The sequence below is a fragment of the Sapajus apella genome, unplaced genomic scaffold (genome assembly GCF_009761245.1).
Source record: "Sapajus apella isolate SASKATOON/1434 unplaced genomic scaffold, GSC_monkey_1.0 scaffold4, whole genome shotgun sequence".
Taxonomy (NCBI): domain Eukaryota; kingdom Metazoa; phylum Chordata; class Mammalia; order Primates; family Cebidae; genus Sapajus; species Sapajus apella.
In genome coordinates, this window is record NW_022436944.1 from 27069819 (window position 1) to 27088746 (window position 18928).

The 18928-nt window shown below is 41.5% G+C and overlaps 1 long non-coding RNA gene across 1 annotated transcript; it reads right to left on the reverse strand.

Annotated features, from left to right (window-relative positions):
• Nucleotides 1-3431: 3431 nt before the first annotated feature.
• On the reverse strand, nt 3432-18706 carry LOC116537986. The gene is made up of 3 exons (XR_004263450.1): nt 18612-18706; nt 8082-8088; nt 3432-3443 (listed from the first exon to the last, which is right to left on the reverse strand). It is a non-coding gene; the product is annotated as an uncharacterized LOC116537986 (long non-coding RNA).
• Between the last annotated feature and the right edge of the window lie 222 nt (nt 18707-18928).

Here is an 18928-nt window from a genome sequence, read left to right on the forward strand (position 1 = left end):
TCTGTCACCCTGGCTGGAATACAATGGTGTAATCATGGCTTTCTGCATCCTTGACCTCCTGAGCTCAAGTGATTCTCTATCCTCACCCTTCCAAGTGGCTGGGATCACAGGTATGCACCACAATGCCCATCTAATTTTCAAAAAGTTTTGTAGAAATGGGGTCCTACTATGTGGCCCAGGCTAGTCTCTAACTCCTGGGCACAAGTAACCCTCCTGCTTCAGCCTTCCAAGGTGCTGGGATTACAGGTATGAGCCACTATACCTGGCCCTTATTTTAAAACTAATGGCAAATAATGAGGTAGTTCCCAAGGGCTTTAGTTATCTTTTGCCAGGTAATGAACAACCCTATAACTTAGTAGTTAAAAACCAACAAGAATTTATTAGTCCTCACAATTCTGCAATCTGGATGGGCTCAGTTGGGTGGCTCTTCTACTGCATGTTATGTCTGCTGGGGCTGGAGCATCCATGATGGCTTCTTTACCCATTTGTCTGGCACCTCAGTGGGGATGGCTGGAATAGCTGGGGCATGCTGGGAAGCTTTCTCTCCATGTGGCTATTTCAGGCTTCCTCACAGCACTGTAATCTCCAGGTATCAGGCTTTCGACATAATAGCTAGGTTCTAAGAGCAAGTTGTGATATATGCAGAGTTCATAAGTCTCTGCCTCAGAGATTACACAGCATCTCCATCAAATTCCATTGGTGAACACAAGTACAGAGCCTGCCCAGATCCAAGGAAAGGACAGAGAGCCTCCAGCTTTCTGGAGGAATGGTAAGTTTACAACTATCTTGAAGTCACTATACATAGCATCCTCTAAAATTGACCACTTAGGATTGTTTTAGTCTTTCTTTATTCTAGTACTATTGCAAATTAGCAGATTTACATATATATTTGGTATCCTTTAATCCTTTGCAGTTATTGCTTTTATTAATGCTCCAATTGTTTCTTATTTGAACAGTAGGTGATTATTTAAGTTTCATTCTGAATCCTTTTAACACCACCCTAGCTGACTCCTTGATTTCTGGTGTATCAAGATGTTTCAGGCCCATCTGGTATATTCTTTGGCCCAGGCATAGAACCACACATTTCCCCAAAGAGTTCTTACTCCTTTTACTTGGAAGTGATGTTTGAAGGCCACGATCTGAGTTCTAGGTGTGCTTGTTGCTATTTAATTGGTCCTCGATTGTAACTTATTTCACTTAGTGTAATGTCTTCAAGGTTCATCCACATTGTAGCATGTCTCTGAATTTCCTTCCTTTTTAAGGCTGAATAATATTTCATTGTATGTCTGTACCACATATTGTTTATCCATCATCCACGGATGAACATTTGGGTTGCTTCCACTTTTTGGCTGTTGTGAAAAATGCTGCTATGAATGTGGTTAGACAAACATTTGTTCAAGTCCCTACATTTTATGTTCAGGTCCCTACATTATTTTTCAGGAAGAAAACTAGAAAATGTGGTTTTAAATATTTTATTTTTATCCAACTTTTTTTGGTTAACTATGGCATCTATATCATTTACTTGATGACTTTCAGGACGTTGGATTTTTTTTTCTGTTTTTTTAGCCATGTTCAGAATGATGCCTGGTATACCTCTGTTCTACACTCACCATTTGAATATGATTTAGGAACTAGCACATGCATTTCTTCTTAGAAGAGTTCTCATCCATGGTCTACAAAATTATTTCCTCTTAACACTAAAGTAGCCTGGAAATCCTAGTTTCCCTAGACAGCTTTCTTTATTAGTTTTCATGGTATGTATTTCAAAATTTTTCACTCTCTGAAACTCAGTGCTCTGTCTCCCACCAACATCTCCTTTGTTATCAGATGACCTGACAATCCCTTTTACTCAACCTAAAATCCAGAGGGTTACAATCCTGCTTTCTACCATTCACCTAAAAATTTAATTTTATTCATATCCTTTGTTCCTCTCCTTCCTTTCTATTTCTGTGAAAAGGATGTGGAACATTCAGGAATTTTTTGGTTGAAAAAGAAAAAAAAAAACCCAACTCATAGTGGCTTAAATAAAGGAAGAAAAAGGCTCATCTAATTAAGCCTCCAGATGTGGATTTGACTTGAGGTTAGCCACAGGAGAGTGAATTGACCTTATACTTTTTGCATGTTAGTTCCCAATTCACTTGAGTCAATCAGCTGAGTCCTAAGTTGGCCCAATTAAAGAAAATCCAAGGAAAAGCCTCCAGTTGCTGGGGGATGAGAAACTCTATCTTTGGAAAACATGATGTGTGGACGTGAGGTTTGCTGCATCCGTCATTTTGGTAAATGACGGTGCTTAGCAGAGCTAAGACACTCAATGAATGGCAGAGTAGAAAAGATATTACAAATATGCTGAATCAGAGTCCTGGTGAACTGCATTTACCACTAAACATTTTTACTTATGTAATCCAGGAAATTTCCTTTATTGTATAAATGAGGTTTTGTTTACTTTTCCATTAATCATAGCCCAAAAATCTTAATTACTACAGACTTCCAATTCTTCAGGAAATTATTGTATTTCCTTACATTTGTACAGAGTTTACAGTCAAAGAAGTGATATTATCTCATGTGTTCTTCCATCAAACATTTAGAAGCAGCTTGGCAATTCTGCTTTTATTTTATCCTGTATTAAGGAGGAAAGGATGGTTAAGTATATTACTTTTTTACTGCAGTGAGATATATATAAAATGAAATTTACCATTTTAACCATTTGAAGTGAGCAGTTTAGTGGCAGTAAGTACATTAACATGGTTGTGTTAACATCACCACCAGCCATCTTCAAAATATTTTCATTTTCCCAACTGAACTCTGTTAACCATTAAATAAAAACTCCCCATTCCCCATTTCAGTCCCTGATAACCACCATTCTATTTTCTGTCTCTATAAATTCAGTTACTCTAGGTACATTTTACCAGTGGAATCATACAATATTTGTCCTTTTGTGGCAAACTTATTTCACTTAGTGTAATGTCTTCAAGGTTCATCTACATTGCAGCATGTGTCTGAATTTCCTTCCTTTTAAAGGCTGAATAATATTTCATTGTATGTCTATACCACATATTGTTTATCTATCATCCACGGGTGAAGACTTGGGTTGCTTCCACTTTTGGGCTGTTGTGAAAAATGCTGCTATGAATGTGGTTAGACAAATATTTGTTCAAGTCTCTACATTTGATTCTTCTGGGCATATGCCCAGAAGTGGAATTGCTAGATCACATGGTAAATCTATTTTTACTTTTCTGAGGAGCTGCCATCCCATTTTCCACAGCTGCTGCACCATTCTACATTCCCCTCAGTGATGCACAAGGTTCCTGTATCTCCACACATTTGCCAACATTGGTTATTTTCTGATTTGGGGGCTCTGCTTTGTTTTGTTTATAATAGACATCCTAATGAGTGTGAAGTGTATATTTTTTATTATCATTAATAATTTGGGTCGGGTGCAGTGGCTCACGCCTATAATCCCAGCACTTTGGGAGGCCTAGGCAGGCAGATCACAAGGTCAGGAGATTGAGACCATCCTGGCCAACATGGTGAAACCCCACCTCTACTAAAAATACAAAAATTAGCGAGGTGTGGTGGCACATGCCTGTAGTACCAGCTACTCAAGAGGCTAAGGCAGGAGAATTGCTTGAACCCATAAGGCGGAGGCTGCAGTGAGCCGAGATCACACCACTGCACTCCAGCCTGGACAACAGAGACTCTGTCTCAAAAAAAAAAAAATTAGTTTGCCCACCAGCCAGGCAAGGGTACCCGGGGTCGAGCATTATACTGCAGGTATCAATCAGTCAATGCTCTGGGAGCACAAAGACGGGACTCCTAACTGAGCATGGATTAGACAAATAGAGGTTGCTCCACAAATGTTTGTCAAACAAATGAGCAAGTGAGCAACTTATTTAAGGTGAATACCCCCAAAAAAACAAACCCAAAAACTTAACTGAAGAGCTGGGAAGGTGAAGTGTGTGTGAGGCTTATGGTGGGACATGGGGTGTGGGACACTAAAATGAGGAATGAGTATAAAGACAAAGGGTGGCCAAGCTCCCTGGCAAAGCCTCTAGGGACGCCTGCTCTTTGCACCTGGAATCACCTGTATCTCACTTTCCCTCGTGGTCTTTCTTTAGGTCTAGCATCATCTTTGCAGATGTGTTTAAATGTCCCAGCCTTCTGAGGTAGTATATGATAATGGGAATGCCAGTGACGGCCATGCTTTAGTTTATATCAACAACGTATATTATTGGGAGATCCCTCTAGTAGGGAGTCCTTTCAAAACTCATGTGTTCTAGGTCTTTAGCTGTAGAGAGGCTTTACAGCCTGGATCTCAGCATGCTTGCCTGAAAGTAACTGGGGAGATTTTTCCTGTGGACGTAAACCTGGGGATGATCAAACTGATACTGTTCCTACTGGGAAGATCCTGGGGTGTTAAATTCTGAGAATTTTCAGTAGCACTAGGAATACTTCAAAGCATCTGGAAGTTTTGCCTCACCAAGGCTGTAAAAGCAATCAGATATTTATCTAAAGCTTGTCCAAATCACTTTTGTCTGGACATGAGGCAGGAAATCTCCTGACAAGCAGTCTCTTTCTGAAGCTTGCTTTTTCTCTCTTTCTAGGGAGGATGGAAATAGCAAACAAACAGCAATGCAACCTTGATGATGCGATTTTCTCCTTAATAAATAGGCTGTAAGGAGGATCGAGGCATTGCTGTTTTCCTGTTTCTTGCACTCTGGTCTGGAAGCCCTAAATACTATTTCTTTGACATTTCACTCCTCCCACTGGTTTCTTCCCAGAGTCATTGCTGAATCCCAGTCCTTCCCTCTTCCCCTGCCCCACCTTCCACGCTCTGATCTACAACCCACCCAGCAGCAGCCAAGTGAGTCCTCGAGGGATATGTGGGCACCTCACTCCCTCTGGTGAGGAGAGAAAGGAGGAGTGATTCCTGCACCCAATATCAAAGGATCTAAAATATCCAGTGAATTGTTGTTCTGTAAAATAGACTTTTCTGGCCCAGATGGCTTCACTGGAGAGTTCTACCAAACATGTTAGGATAAAATAATATCAATTACATAAACTGTTCCAGAAAATAGAAGAGGCAGCAGTTAAAAAAAGAAAAGCCTACATGCAACAACATGGATAGCCTCAAAAACATTATGCTAAGTGAAAGGAGTCAGCACAAAGGGGTCCATGCCCTATTATTTCATTTATATGATATTTTGAAAAAGATTTATAGAGACAGAATTCAGGTCAGTCATTTCTAGAGGCTGAAGGTGGGGGGAGGAAATTGGATGCAAAGGGGAATGTGGGACCTTTTTTGGATGATGGAACTGTTCTATATATTGATCACAGTGATGGCTAGGATGATATGCAATTATCTAAATTCATTACTATACACTTTAATGGGGCAAATTTTACTGTATTAAATTATGCCCCAGTAATGCTGACTTAAAATTAAAAATTAAAAACAGAATCTCTAGCTTTTGAATCATTAAATTTTAATTTATTTAAAACTGGCATTAAGAGAACAGATTTGCATTTATTATTAAATATATGCCTATGTGTGTATATTTACATAAGTGTGTATGTATATGTATATACACACACATATGTATAGATGTTTATTTTTTTCTAATCATGCTGCCATGTTACATCATCCCCATTGCCAGGAGTAAGAACAGCTTCTCAGCTGACACCCATCTCTGGCTGCCCCTGCTCTCGTCATTCGTTTTTCTCTCAGGCAGGTGAATGTTTCCCAAGCTCTGCTTTGTTCATAGATTCAGCAATGACTCAGCCAAGGCCAGGGTCAGACACTGCCCTCAGGAAGCTTACAGTGCAGGAAGCAGTGAGAGAATCCCTGCCATAGATGGACAGTGAACTTGTGAACTATGTTATATAAACTATAGAGGTGTTGTGAGATTCAAGTGAGATAATATGTGTGAAGTTCTGAGTGCATAGTGAGCCCTCAACAAAAATAAATTATTTTTGGTACTTTTATCAGCATTTCTACTCATTTTATTTACTATCATCAGGATTCACTTGGCTTTCCTGTGTTGTTAGGCACCATTTTCTAAAAATAAATTAACCATGTCAGATATTTATCTAAAGTTATCTCCTTACCTGAAGACATACATAGGAGGTGGAAGGAGTCCTACATTGCATATTGAAGTATGAGGACCCTCAAGTGGTAGTCAGTTTTTTTATTCTGACATGGGTTTTGGCATCATCTCTATCGTTTAAAGTCCAGAAAATGCCAGCATTCGTCTAGCATGTTTCAATTATTCAGTGAATATTTACTAAGCACTTAAGATATTTCAAATATTCTTTCATGTACTGGGGATACAGCAGTTAACAAAATAGACAAAATTCCTTGTGGATACTGCTTTTTAATTCTAGCCCAAAGTGACCTTTTAAAAAATATCAGCTTCACACCAACATCCACTCTGCTAAAAGATGTGAAGATTTGTGGGATATCTCTTGACCTCTGAGTTTAGAAGCTCCCCAATGTTGGGTAGAGAAGGATCCTAAAAGTATGGACAAGAAAGCTTAGGAGAGATTCCAGGCAGGAGCAATGGTATGAACTAAAGAATCAAACTAAGCAGGCTAAGAGGAATAAATGAGAAGTGTTTATGCAACCTTCAAAATCCAACTTAGACTTTAAGAAGAATATAGCAAACATTTTTGCGTGCAGAAGAAAACAACAAATAAGCAGGTAAAAAAAAAAAACAACAAAAAAAAAACCTCAAAATACCACAAGGAATAGCCAGAATTAAGCTCAAGAATGAGGGATGTGATATCACTCCTCAATTACTTGAAGGTCCAATTGTAGAGAATTAGTAAGTATTGTTCTATATAGCTTAAAAAGCTGGATCTACATAGAGTTATATTTTGACTCAAAATAAAGAAGAGGCCTCTTACTATCACAGTAGCCTTAATGTGGAATGGACTACCTCCATTTGGAGTGAGTTCCTAGTTCCTGGAGGTGTTGAAAATGCCATAGATGAGTTTCTACTTTGCTCTGAAAGGGAGTCTATTAAACATAAACTTTCTAGTATTCATTGCATACTTACTATGTTCTGGGCATATTATTCTGCTCCTCAATATGGGTCTTACTGAAGGAGACACAAAATTAACCAACAGAGTGATCAGCATAGTGACAAAAAGGTGTACAGGGCAGGGAGAGGACAGCTCCTAACTTGACATAGGGGTCAAGTAAAGCTTCCTGCAGGTGTCCCGCTTGGCTACCAATGATAAAGAGGAATCAAGCAAGGAGTCAAAGGCCAGAAAATAGTTGAACTAAAATTAGTGGCTTTCAGGCTTGCACCATTGGTCCCTAGGATATTCACATGGACTCTTGAGGGGTTCCTGGGGAAAGACTATGTGACTGGAGTTACAAACACTTCCTATACTCCAACCAAAGCAGATAATTTTAATCTATTGTATATCTTGGGAATCCACTTAAGACTTTCAATCAAGTTTTCTGCATTTTAAAACAGATCAGAAAAATATTAATCCAGTAAACCATGTCCCAGAGTCTGCATCTCCTAACCTGGTTATGCTTTTTATAGATTATGAGTCCATATTGGAAGTATGGAGGTAGTTTACTGATGGGAAGAGGTCCCATAGAGCCTTAGACTCAACTAGGGCCTCCTTGTTTCTGCCATCCTGTCAAGCTGATGGATGCTGGCATAATGTAGTGAGACCAGGAGAAACTAACTTAACTTCTTCTGAGGAGGAGGAGCCTGTGACTTTAGAAGAGATATAATAATCACCTAACGTAACCAAGATGCTAAGCCATAACATGGTTTTCTGAGCCCTGACTCATCACTCTGGAAAAGATGCTTCAGCACCAAGGACAGCACTCACAGCTGCAGCTCTGACAGAAGCCAGCTTTACCCTGTTCCATCTTTTTACCTCGCTGAGCCCTGGTCCTGCATCTCTCAAGGTATAAGAATCCTAGTTTTACACTTATGTTTCTTTTGGTTCTAATCTCTCTAGAAAATCAGACTCTGCTGCACTTAATCATTTCTCATTTGAGCCATCTCCTTTGATTCAAAGGTATAATTAGCTTTAATAGCATGCTAAATATAAAGGTACACCACTCACCTTCAGGACGCGATCAATGAAAGAGAGCTGAGCAAGGGGTCCTAATAGTTTCTACATTCTTTACTAAATGCCAAGAAAACATTCAATAAGCCACAGTTGGGGAAGTTGATCTTTTGATGGTAAGAGGGGATCTGGGGTACGGAACATTCTCACAGGTCAAGGTGAAAGTCCACAGAATTGCACTGAAGAGAAAATGATAAATTTTTTTGTCATAAGGAGATACTATGTGTGAGTGGGAAGTTGGAATCTTCACCCTGAGTTGCCAAGACACAGGATGATTTGTCAGAGGCAGGGGAACTGTACACCTGGCCCATATCTTGAAGTAAGGGTGGGTCAGAGGCCTATCTTTGGCAATCTTCATTTCCCCATATCATGGGGAGAAACTGTATAATCATATGATGGGTGTTTGGATCTGCCCTCAAACACTTCTCAATGTGACACCCCTGGCCAGTCACTTTAATTATTCAAGCTGCAGTTTTTTCATAAGTAACATCAAGATAATACTCTCCCTCCCCAGAGAATCATTGAAGGATTCAATGAGATAAGTTGTGTAAAACACCCAGCACAGTGCTGGTGCATAGTGAGTACTGACAAGTATTAGATGGCATCCTGTGTTCTTGCAAAGAATTAATTCTTTGCAGAGTGAATTGATATGGTTTCTAAGTGGCTTATTAATGACTGCCCAGAAAGCATACGCCTCACTCCATCTGCTCACTTTCCACAAAAGTAGACAGACATGTTTGTGCCAGGGCCTCCGCCCAGTTTAATCTAAACTGGCCTTTGGCAACATCAACTCCACATGCTCCAGTGAAGTCAGAAACAGGTCAGTAAGTTTTGTGTAGGGGTCCTCGATGGCCCTTCCAAATTGCAGGTTTCTCAATTACAAAGGAAATGAGCCTGAAAAAATGTCTATAGCTTAATCATTAAATGTGCTTTTGCTGAAGACCAAAATCCATAGCTTTTCCCCACTTAACTAGAAAGTGATAGTTAAGCATTTACAACATTGAGTGTCAGGCTCAGTCTATTCCACAACGATTTGTATTCATCACCCACTGTGTGCCAAGTATGTCTCCTGGAGGCCTTGGGCCTTTGTCTGCTATGATGCTCCTTGTTCTTAGAGACTCATCTCACGTGTCTTCAACTTATTTAAAGGTGGAACACTTTGGGGGAAAAGGGAGGCAGAGAATGGAAAGCGGTGATGTCATAGTACGAATGTCATAACACATTTTAGGAAACACTGTTCTAGACTCACTTGTAGAAGTTTGTACCTTACAAATTTAAGAATCTAAAAGAGGAAGCAAAGCAATGACCAAGGACACAAACAATTGTCAAAAATAAACTGTCCCAAGGAAAGACGGCACTTGGGGCCTTGAGGAATTGGGGAATATGTGCCAACCATCCCTACTCTGATAGAATAGCAAAACAGACCCTTCTGCCACAGTAGGCTGCAATCAGGAAACTGGGACTCTTCTGCCTGTGTGTCTGGTGTTTCACTTGCATCAGTGCCCCTGGAAATGCAAATTGAGAGCAGCTGGCCAGTCTCTGTCAGCCACTCAGGCAGCCCAGTTGCCCTACAGCCTCCTCATCAGGAAAGTGCCTCCAGAGGTATTTATAATATCCCGAGAAGCATCCCTAAAAATAATCATTGCTATCCAGAGGCAACGTTTGAGGTGGGAAACTCAGGCATGGAAGTCTGGCCATGGCATCTCTGTATTTGTCGTTGCCTGCCATGTAGTCCATCTTCCTTACTAGACTCTACTTATCTACTCTGCTGGTCTCTTGCTGTTTATGGGCCAATTGTATTTGTATCCTCCAGCAAAGTCCTACAGAGAAGCTTCTATGGGATTAAATCATGACCATACCTCTTGGTGGAGTAGCCCTTAATTTCTGGTCTCCTCAGGGTTCTTGGCACCCTTTAAACAGACCTCTCCTGGATCAAGGGCTGATCTTTTATCCAATTAGCAGCCACTCCCGTTTTTTTGATCAGGGATTAGGGCAGAAGACAACTGGCTAGAGGCTTCTGGCCATGCAGACACCAAGATGGACATATTCAAGACAAATCCCTTCTGGTAGCATTTGCTGGGTGGACTAATAGGAATAATGTGGGCAAAATCACTGCATGAGTCTTTTACAGAAATGCAGAATGGGGCATACACATGACACCCTTCTGTCTCAGAGCCCTGTGTTGTATTCACACACATAGAGTAGAACTTAAGTTTGTAGATTTTAGAATAGACTATTTATTTCTCTGCACTGACATTTATTCCATGTACAACCTAGAGCAAGTTACTTAACCTCTCTGTGACTCAATCTTCTCATCTTCAAAATGAGATTAATCAATTAAATTTGTTAACTATATGCAAAACACTTAGAACTTTGCCAGGCACTTAATAAAATAGCTTTCATTACTCTCTTAGAAAACACACATGGAGAATCTCTGGTATGTCCTTTGCCCACCCAGAACTCAGACCAAAGGTAGGAGGTGTTAAGTGCTTGAAAACCACTTAGTTAAAAGAACCAAATTCAGAAAGGCAACTGTTAGCCTGAAGACACCGAGCCATATTTGATGAGGTTTGTGGGCGTATCAGAGCCAGAGGGCTTAGCTCAGAAAGGAGGAGTGATCCACAGTGGTTAAGAAATGAAGAGCAAATTATCATTCTCAGCCCAGATCCAGTCAAACTGCCAGAAGCAGCAAGTAATTCTTGCCTTATCCCCAGCAGTCATATAGAGTAATCATGTGTCCATTTGGCTCTATCTCCAAATAGATCTTTTGACCACTTTTCTGCTTCTACGCAGCACTCATCATGGTCCCGTCCTTCAACCTCTCTGATCTGGGCTATTGTCTCTGTCTCTTCTCAGTCATTCATGTTTCCTCCACAGGTCCTCCACACACAGTACCAGAGTGACCTTTAAGACACTTAAATAAGATCAGGTTCCTCCCTCACCCTCCAAGGTGTGGTAGCCAGGTCCTTGCCCACAGTTTAGAGGTTCTCTCTCCTGCCTTTTTCCCAGACTTCCTGCCCTTCACTAAGTTCCTCCATAAACTCCTTAGCTCTGCATGGCCCTGTGCACATGGCTTCCCTGGCCCAGAGGCTCTATTGCTCTCTTCACCTGGGTATCCCTAGGCCTCCTCTGACCATTCTCCCAGGTTGAATCTGACTCTCTTGCTATAGTTCAGTCCTTCACACCTTCTGCTTTTATTCTTGGCATGTGTCAGTTATTTTGTTTTTATTAGTGTGGTTATACATCTGTTGTACATGCTGCTGAATTCTTGTTGAGTTTTTAAAAGCATAGATCATGTCTGTCCTGTTTACTATTGTAACTCTAGTGTTGAGCTCAGCTCAAAAAATACTGGTTGAATGAATAAAATCAAACATGATCTCTAAAAGCAGAGGCAGCTGCTGAGGCTCCAAGCATTGCAGCAAGAACCCCCTCAAAGCTCCCTTAAGTGGGTGGAATTGGTTTGGGGGACAAAAAATAATTTTAAAGGTGATTATTGGGCTGCTTGGCACATAATGTGGTCCAGGGAATCTTTGTAGAGGTTACAAACCAGTGACCCAAAGGCACAGTTAGATCCATAGACATGTTTTCTTTTGGCTGCCATGTTTGTAATTTTTTAAACTTTTACTTTAATAACCAGATTTCCAGATTATCTTGAGAAGCTGGAAGACCCAGCAACACCAAGGCCACATTCCCCTGTGGAGGTAACCCACTGGAAATGTCAATTGCCCGCTTCAGCTGCATATGTACTCTCCAGATCTCACTGCCCCTTGCTGTGCTTCACCTCTTCACCTGCCTCCCCAGCCCCTACCGGCATCTGGGTTTCCACCCTGTGAGCTATCGTAGCTGGAAACGTTGAGGCCTCACTGGTGAGTGAAGGTACAGATGCCTGGGAGAGGCCTGCTCTCAAAACTGAACTCACAACCTTCCCTGATTCCATTCTGGTGGGGGTGATCACTAGCCTAGGTGGCTTGCAGCCCTTAATGTAGTGATGGGCCCAGGACCTGCTCCTTAATCATTCAGGCCTCAGTTTCTCCATCAGAGAAGCAAGGCTTCTTCCTTTGCAAGGCAATAGAGGACCCAAGACCCAGACCCATCCCACACCTACTCCCTGTTCCTCACCTCTCATTTACGATGCTGCTTTGGCAATCCTTGACTTGTGTCCCCATCTTACCATCACCCAAACCTTCTGAGAGGAATGAAGGACTAATGGTAGAATGCCAAGCAGTAGCATTGCTGTTTTTCAGCCAATGGCCTTCTAGTCTCCTTATGTAATGGCTGCCTTTTCCATCTGAACAGGACTGGCTTTGCTCTCTAGGCAGGCTCTCTAATGTTCCCTTGCAACATTCCATTTGCAGCTTGTAAGTACCAGGTAGGAGCTAGTTAATCCAGCTGACGTAAACTGGGTGACTAATAAGAAGAGCCCTATCCTTTGCCAAGTGCTCCTACCCACACTACATGTATACACCCCAATTCTTCACTTTCCTGTAATAGTATCATACATTCTTACTGTCACTATGGCCATATGTTGGGTGAAATATACTTCCCCAACCATTGACTCTGGGCTGAGCTGTGTGACTTGCTTTGGTGAATGGGATGTTAGCAGACTTGGTGCGAACAGAGGCAGGCAATGTGCATGAATAGCTGGTTTTGACTCCTTGTTCTTTTGCCATCACCATGGGAAGAACACACCCTGGCTGGCCCACTGGTCCAAGGAGGATGAAAAACATGTGACATTGACCCAGACCATCTGCAGCCTGGAGCCAAGTCTGGCCAAGCCTAGCCCAGCCCAGGCCAGGCTAGATCACCCAATCCTCCACCCAGCTGACCTGCAGTAACATAAGCAAGAATAAATGGCTGTCGTTTCAAGCCACTGAGCTTGGGGTGGTTTGTTATGCACAAAAGCTAGCTGATACATATCATATCACTGGATTTTTGGAACTGCTCTGAGCCCTGCCTCCTCGTTTCTTCATGCCTGCTCATCACTGCATGCAGGGTCACTTCCTTAGCCTGACCTGAGTACAGAAAGTCTTGTAAACAAAGACTTGGGAGCAAAGGATGCCCAGGAGAGGTGCTGTGTTCCTGCCTGCAAGGACAGGGACAGTTTCTTTGAGGAAAGCTGGGAAGGTTCACCTGAGACTTGAGCCCCAAAGCTGTTCATGTGACTCTGACTTTGTGCTTACATGGCCTTTCTTTGCTCTTCTTCTCTTTTTCCCTTAGGTTCCATGAGCAAAACCCAGGAAGTCACCTCCTCAAACCTCAGCTGATTTTGTCTGAGTAGATATAAAGAAATGAGCTTGCATCTTTTATTTATTGTGCTGTAGCCTTGGACACAATACATAGATAGTTCATTACCTGTAAATGGATTAACAATACCTTCCAACTTTGCCACTTCCAAGACCTTGGGCAGATTGCCTCATCTCCCTGTGCCTGTTTCTTTATCTATAATACTACCTGCTTTATAGTTTCATTGTGAGAATCAAATGGTTTAATATCCATAAAATAATAAGCTCTCAATATTGTTTGTGAAGTCTTTAAACAATAACTGTGAAAGAACCCAGGACAGTGCTGAACACATCGTTGATGCACAGCAAAGGCTGGTTATTCTCCCCTTCCCTGCTTTCTGATCAACTCTAAAATAGTATATACCTCTAACCATTAATAGCCATGGTCACTTTAAGCCCCAAGTAAGAATTACATATTCTTCAGCCAGGGTTTGCTGGTTCTTATCTTCAATTCAGAAGTTTCTCTTGGGCCTCAAAATGCCTGCTGGGTTAATCCATTTGGATAGTCTAGAAGCCCCTCAAAGTACATATATTCAAAACAGACTCATCATCTTTACCCCACCCTGCTCCTCTTTACCTGCCCTCCTCACCATCTTTACCCAACCCTGATCCACCCTATTATTATTCATTCATTCATTCATTTTAACATGTACTAAGTACCTAGATCCTGGAGATAAGTAATGAACAAAAGGCCATGCTGTCACAGAGATTACATTCCAGTGGGAAGATAAAAAAGTAAATTACAAGTAAACAGATGATAAGTGCTATAAAAAGAAAATTACATGCAGTAAGGAAATATTGACAGAGAGTGCTATTGCATTTAGCGTGGTCAGGGAAGGTGACATATTAGAAGATGCCTGAATGAATGAAGGGGGAAGCAAGGTGGATGGCTAGAGGAAGAGCATTCCAGGCAGAGGTAACAGTATAGGAAACATAAAGTCTTGGTGTGCCACAGAGGACTGTGTGTTTGGAGCAGATTAAACAAGGTGGAGAGTTAAGTGATGACAGCAGAGTATTAGAGGGACCGTCTACGTAAGACATTGTAAGCCAATGTCAGGTCTTTGAGTTTTATTTGAGTAAGGACAACATGAATCTGACAACTCTGAGCATAACACTCACCGAAGTGTGCTAGAAGAATCACTCTGCTTCATGAAGAAAAGACTAAGAAGCAGAAGAAAAACTAAGAGTCTATTACAACAGTCCAGACAAAAACTCATGGGGGCTTGGACAACAAATGTAGGAATAAAGATCACAAAAAAGTTACAGAATTCTGGCTATATTTTAAAGGTAGAGCTGAAAAATGTGTTGGTGAATTGATGTGGGGTGTAAGGAAGGGAGGGGCCAACAATGCCTCCTGGCTCTGGGCATGAGCAAATGGACAAATAGGGTAGAGATCACTGAGACAGAGAAGACTGTGGGAGGAGCAGTGTTTGGGGGGAAATAAGGAATTTGGCTGGAGGCATGCTAAATTTGAAAAGTCTTTTAAATATTCAAGTAGAGACACCCAGTGGGTAACGGAGTACATGAACCAGAACTTTAAGGTAGAAGTCGGCTGGAAATAAATTCTTGAAAGTCATCAAAATGTAGTCAAATCCTGAAACCAGATGAGATCACTCAGACCATGATTGTAGATAGAAGAGACAAGAGAACCAGGAACTGGGACCTGAGGCATCATCAGGGTGACAAGAAACCAACAAAGGGGAATGAGAGGCGATTGCCTGGGGAAGGAAGAAATTTAGGAGAATGTGGTGTCCCAGATGCTAACGGCATAAAACACTTCGACAGGAGTGGTCCACTCTGTCTAATGCTGCTGGGATTCCTTGAGGTCAAGTTATATGAGCATTAACCAGTACATCTGGTGACAGATGTCATTGGTAGCCTAGGTAAGAACTGTTTGGTGGAGCAGTGAGAAAGAGACTGGGAGAATTCCACAGAGAATGAAAGACGTTATTATTAAAACTACAAAACTGACCTGGCACTTATGGACCTCAGTAATTATTCCCAAGACCATCTTTCTAGGGGCATCTTTTACCTCCCCTCCTTCCCACCCCACTCCTCAGCAAGATCCCTGCATCTGATCAATGAGAAAGATATGCATTTCTCTCTGTGTTGTTGGCAGATTTCCTTCTCTGCTTCTCATCCCATTATAAAATCCTCTCGTCCTCACTCCAGTCTTTGCCCTTTGAAATCTAGTTCATACTTTCAGGCTGAGCTTAGATACCCCATCCTCCAAGGAGCCCTTCCTAAACAGGCCTCTTCCTGTGTAAAACAATTTGACACATATGTGAAATAATCAGTGTGACTCCCATGTTTTCCAGGTAAATCTGTGTTTGTTTCCTATTACTATTTTAACAAATTATTACAAATTAATAGAGTTTTTAAAAATTATTCTCTTACAGCTCTGGAGGTCAGAAATCCTAAAATCAAGGTGTTGGCGGAACTGTTTTTTTCTCTGGAGCCTCCAGGGGGGAGTCAGTTCCCTGGCTTTTTCCAGCTATTCTAGTCCGCCTGCATTCCTTGTCTCACAGCCCCTTCCTCCATCTTCAAAGCCAGCAGCATGGCATCTTCCAATCACATTCTCTCTGCTTCCATCACTACACCCCTTTTTCTGAATCTGACCTTTCTTCCTCCCTCCTATAAGGCCCGTTGTGATGATATTGGGTCCACCTGATGATCTAGGAGAATCTGTCACATCAAACTCCTTAATTTAATCACATCTGCAATGGTCCTTCTATAAACTAAATATTCACAGGTTTCAAGAATTGAGACATGGACATTTGTTAGAGTTGGGGTGAGCAGGGGGTGTCATTCTGATTACCATACAACCCGAATTTGAGTTTTCTATTCTCAAGAGAAGCCATCCATCTCAATTATTTTGACTTTCTGTAATCCAAGGTCATTTTCAAGAGGCTGGCATTATAGGAATCTCTGTGGGTATGCTCCATCCCCAGCCCCTTAAAAACAGAGGCTCCTTCTGCTCAGACACCTTGGAGAGCACACAGAATGCAGCTGCAGCCGAGCTCTCATTTTCCAATGGTACACTGATTCAACATTTACTGACTGCTTTACTCTGGACCCTATGACTGCTCCGGGAGAAGACACACAGTCCTTCCGTTGAGAGGCTTATGTTCTATTTATTTTCCTGTGTCTTGTTCAGATCTTTTTCCTGATATCCAGCCCCATCCAGGTGTAGGGCATGTACTCAATAAAGAGTTTGTTGAGCTGATGTGAGCTGAGATGTTGCTCAGCATCATCACCTTCCAATAAATTATTTCTGCTGCTGTCTTCCTGCTCACATCATTTTTGCACCGCTCATGATTCAGGACAAGAAATGCCTCCCATTAGACTGGGGCCTAGCTGAAAGGATAGGATCTGGGCTGTATGTGTCTGTGTGTATCTGCTTTTCTTGACCCCAAGTGTCCAGTGGCTGCAGATTGCCCTCCCACGTCATGCTACACAGCAAGATGCCTGCACCACCACACCATGTGATTCAAAGTCATAAATACTTGTTGCATACAGCAAGTGCCTTCCAGTTCGTGGAAACACAGGAGGGACACCAAATGCACTAAAGGAATATGCTTCTGCAGCTAATGTCACATTAAATATTTATGCCCAAGAAACGATAGCATTTTCTCCCACAGAGAAAGAAGTTAGGAGCAAATCTAGAATGACTCTGTCATGAGTGAAAAACAACACCAACAACATATAAGTGGCACAAACAGCATCGGCAGTCATGCTTTGGTAATGAAGGGGTTCAGAGCATTCTTCATTTGTTGAACAAATACTGAGTGCCCAGTGCATGCCAGCACTGTTCTAGGCAATGAGGAAATTGGCAGTGAACAAAATAGTCAAAATGTTCTTACAGAGCTTACCTTGGTGAGGGTGGTGGAGTGGCAATAGCTGATATTTTGCTGAGTGTTAACTATGTGCCAGGCACTGTACTAAGTGCTTTGCCTATGTTAACTTCTTCTTGTCATCTACAGACTGTTATTCTCATTTCTCTTTTACAAGGGGGAGGAACTGAGCACAGAACAGTCCACTAACCTGCCCAAGACGGCAAAGCTCCAGGGTAGGCAAGTGGGGATTTGGTCCCAGGTAGTACTGTGTTATGAATCCTGAACTAAACTGCTTCTTGCCTGCTTCCCATGTTAGAGGTAGGGAATTTAGGAGAAAGTCTTAATCTTCCAAGAGTCACAGCAGAAAAAGACAAATTCTTTGGTTTCTGGGATTGGGGATCGGGAGGAAAGAGGGAGAAGTTGAGAATGAGATGAGAAGTTGAGAATAGGCTTCCTACTGGCCTCCGTAATACCTGAAGTCCCATCATTAAGTGTTGCTTACCTTTGGACAAACACTGCCGTGGTCTGTGTTAGTACCCTTAGTATAAACAGAGCTAACCTCCTTCTAGCTTCTCTGAGAAGCCAGGAATACAATAAGCACCTTATATAAGATATCTTATTTAATCTTTATATCAACTCTTTAAAGTCAATACAACACCATTTACCAAAGGATAAAGTTGGGTTAGGCTATTAGACAAGGAAGGATTCAACCCTATGTGTGTGGGAAGGCCTGTGTAGTGTTTTTTCTGTGACCCTGCCCCTCCCTTTTCCAGTCTCACCATTAATTTTATTAAAATACTCAAATCAGTTAACCCGGGAAATCTACTTCTAAATATTTGCTCTTAAAAATAATCAGGTAGAAACAAGAATGTTTATTGTAGCCTTATTTGCACCACCAAATTGGAAAAGTGGAATGAGAGAATAACCCAAATGTCTAATAACAGGAAAATAATTAAATAAATTGTGAGACTCATTTAATAAAATCCATCATACTTCTATAAAAGGTATATTTAAACCTACAGAATTTTTCTAGATATATTTGGTAAAAAAAAATTCAAGTTTTGAAGTAATTATAAAGGTTTGTTTTGTGTGTGTGTGTGTGTGTGTACACACATGTATGTCACAATTTTATGTGGCTCAAACTAACAGAAAAGCAGAAGAAGAAGAGGACGAGGAGGAGGAAGGAGGAGGAGGAGGAGGAAGAGGAGGAGGAGGAGGAGGAAGAAGAAGAAGAAGAAAGAAGAATAGGCATGGTGGTGGCTCATGCCTGTAATCCCAGTGTTTTGGGAGGCCAATACAGGTGGAGCACTTGAGCCCAGGAGTTCATGACCAGCCTGGGCAACATGGTGAAACCTCATCTCTACAATAAATACAAAAATTAGCCTGACGTGGTGGTGCACACCTGTGGTCCCAGTTACTCTGGATGCTGACGTGGGAGAATAACTTGACCTCAGGAGCCAGAGGTTGTAGGGAGCTAAGATTGTACCACTGTACTTCAGCCTGACCGTGTCTCAAAACAAAACAAACAAACAAACAAAACAAAAACAAAACTCTGATGGGTGTACACAAAAATGCTAATTATGGTTGTCTATTCATAGCAATTTCAAAAGGATTTTCACCTATTTGTGATTTTTTATTATTAAATTTTTCTTCAATGTGCATTCAGTGCTCTTTTGATCAGAGAAGCCTATCAAAATAAATGCAAATAATTAGAAACAT